Source organism: Cynocephalus volans, chromosome 5 (assembly GCF_027409185.1).
Source record: "Cynocephalus volans isolate mCynVol1 chromosome 5, mCynVol1.pri, whole genome shotgun sequence".
Lineage (NCBI taxonomy): Eukaryota > Metazoa > Chordata > Mammalia > Dermoptera > Cynocephalidae > Cynocephalus > Cynocephalus volans.
The window spans coordinates 27,629,670-27,632,762 of NC_084464.1; the positions used below are offsets into that span (position 1 = coordinate 27,629,670).

General features: G+C 47.2%; 1 pseudogene; it reads right to left on the bottom strand.

Annotated features, from left to right (window-relative positions):
* Positions 1 to 418: 418 nt before the first annotated feature.
* Positions 419 to 508, bottom strand: LOC134379427 (small nucleolar RNA U3; annotated as a pseudogene).
* Between the last annotated feature and the right edge of the window lie 2,585 nt (positions 509 to 3,093).

Sequence of the window (3,093 nt, forward strand, 5' to 3'; positions counted from 1 at the left end):
AAATAGCTTTCATACTGGATTAGACATGCCCATTAAACTGCCCAGCACTGCTGAGGCTTCTCAGAACCCTGCCTGCCAACAACCCATGGGGATAGGCCTGCACCCCGCCATCTGCCTCCGGGGGCCTGTCTCCTGCCCGATGCCCTCCCAGCAGCCCCAGGGGGAGAACAAAGGAAATGAAGGGTCTGCTGTCACCCCGGCCCTCAGAGGGTCAGCCAGCCTTCCCGTGCTCGGCAGGCTCATCATTAGGACTTTTTTACAGCCCTTTTCTTGTCACCAGCCCTCTTTAAGCTTCCTAAATTAATAATGATGAAGCTCTTTAAGCCACATCTCCAGTCTTCGTTTTTGATGATTTCTGTTCTCTGGGGTCTTTTTTGCCCCCTCTGGTAGCTCTTTGCCTGTCTCTCCTCTGTTTGTATCCATTTTTCTCAGATAGTCACAGTGATAATCATGGATGAGGTCATTTTTTTTTACAAACTATAGAAATGATCCCTGAAAGTATAGTCTTAAGGTCATTTTTTTTTTAAAAAAGGAAATACAATTAAGAAAAAGAAAGAAATAGCCATTTAGGTATTGCTGAGTTGAGCATTAGGGTCGGGAACGATGTGAAATCTTGCGAGCTGTTTTCCCCAGTGAAAGATGGAATTTCTCTCAAGGGTCAGGTGTAATATCCAGCATGTGCAAAGAGGAGCGAGGGGGTGTGGGGGGGCCACCGAGGCCGGCGCTTGAACCTGGACTTGAGCTTTCCTGGTGCGAGGAGGGCAATCAGTCCATCACGTGTCAGTCCTCTGATTTGGGATACACATCTGTCCTTTCTCCTTACTGAGAAAGGGGAAACTACAAGGTCCAACAAAGTCATTCCTCCTCCTCCTCCTCCACCCAACTTCCCTTGTATTTCTGCATCATTAGACTTTTCTTACCCCACTGAAAAAACTAGAGAGAGGGAGCATTCCAAAGGACAGTGGCTACCCAGCTGGCAAGGACGAGTCTCTCTGTGCAGCTTCAGCCTTGGGTGGGAGCCAGGGATTCCAGCTGTCAACCTTCCAACCCAGAAGAGAAAGCCTGCCAGCTAACGTGGAAAACTGGAAAGTCTTAGAGAAGGGAGGATGTACTGAGGAATCGCTCATCACCCTGCCACAGGGTTTCGCTTCTCCAATCTGATTCAATTCAAGAGAGATGCGTTGAGTACTTCCTATGTGTCAGAACCCGTGCGGGGTGAGAGGGTTTTACAACAGCAAGAAGACAAGCCCCCCGCCCCCCAGGGAAGAGCTCACTGTTTGGCCAGAAGACAGGTAAAGCTAGCCAATCTGTAAAACAGTGACAATCATGACTCTCTCTTTGTGACAAAGACAATACTATATGTTCACCAAATCCAGGTCACTCTCTCTGGGTGCTCAGCTAAACAACACTTACCGGCATCTCCTGCACTGCCCAGAAGAAGGAACTCTGGCTAATGGGATGTGGACACAAGAGTTAAACACCACTTCCCGGCCTGGCCTCTGAAACCTTTCCCACAGTCTCCCATGCAAAGTCTCTTCCTCATTAGCCAGACAGATGCAAAACCCAGCAGAAGACTCACGCCTACAGAAGTGGAGCCACTAAATGGAAAGATCCTGCATCCCTGAGAGACTACAAAGAGCGTAACTTCTGAACCCCGCACACACATGCACATACACGCACATTGAGCCACATAGGATTACTCTATCTAACATGCCTCCCAGCACAATACACACACGAGCCACATAGGATTACCCTATCTAACATACTCGTACATTTCATTAACAGCTGGAATGAGATAATACGTTCAGAGTGCCTGGTTCCATGTCTGACACGTAGCAAGTTCCTAGCATAGCACAGCACTTGAAGCATTGCAGGTGCTCAGTAACTCAGGGTTATGAGAAGTGAAGCTAGTTGCTTTTCTTAGAGGCCCTGGAGATAGAATATTTACCAACATGAGCCTTTGTAGCTGATGAGAGAGAGAGGAAGCTTCCAGAACCGAGAACCAATGAAAACACAGAGAAAGCAGCTGGAGAAAAAGGAAAATTTTTCCATTTCCACACGGGGAAAATTTTAAATAGTAAAAGTCACCTGCTATGGACTAAATGTTTGTGTCCCCCCCTCAAAAAAAAAAATCCATATGTTGAAATCCTAACCCCCAGTGTGGTGGTATTAGGAGGTGGGGCCTTCAGAAGGTAATTGAGTCATGAGGGTAGAGCCTGGGATTAGTGTCATTTACAAGAAGAGAAAGGGGAGCTTGATCTCACTCTCTGCTCCCCTTCATGTGAGGATACAAGACAGCCATCTGCAAACCAGGAAGCAGGCCCTCACCTGACACCAGATCTGCTGGTGCCTTGATCTTGGACTTCTCAGCCTCCAGAACTGTGAGAAATAAATGTTTGCTGTTCAAGCCACCCAGTCTAGGATAATTTGTTATTAGCAGCCTGATCTGACTGACACATGACCATATACCTTTTTACCTGACTTCTCCTTCCAGGCCTTGTTAAATATTCCATTGAATTGTCAGCTTCCCCGAATCCCCAACTCCTCTACAGGTCCTGAGTCTCTCTCTGGCATGGTCTGTTAAGCATCCCTGTGTTCTGGCTATTTTCTTCACCTACCATGGGACTTCCTTCCCATATTTTGCCTAGCCCCTGGATCCAGCCACCCTGGCTCATTTATAAAGTGCCTACTATGTGCAAGGTACTGCACTAAATATGTACCAAGGCAAGGAGAGTGGGAGTGGTCAGCCTCTAGTGCAAAGCAACAAGGGGTTCGTTGTAGAAAATGCAAAAACAATGATGACACTCACTAAATGTCAGTCTTTTTGTATTATCACTGTATGAAGGCAAGCCGAAACAATGTCAGCGATGAACAATCCTCCTTGCCAGGATAATTTTCCCCTACTCCCCAGGCCCTTGGAATGCTATCGACTGGAGAAAGAGTCAGATACAACATGGTCCCTGCCATCAAGTTGCCTGTAGCCTAGGAGGGAAGAAAGTTAAATGAATTAACAGTGTGAGGAGCAACGAACGTCAGGGAAGGCTTTACTGAAGATTTGTGAGTGGAGCTTAACTTTGCAGGACCAGCAATGGG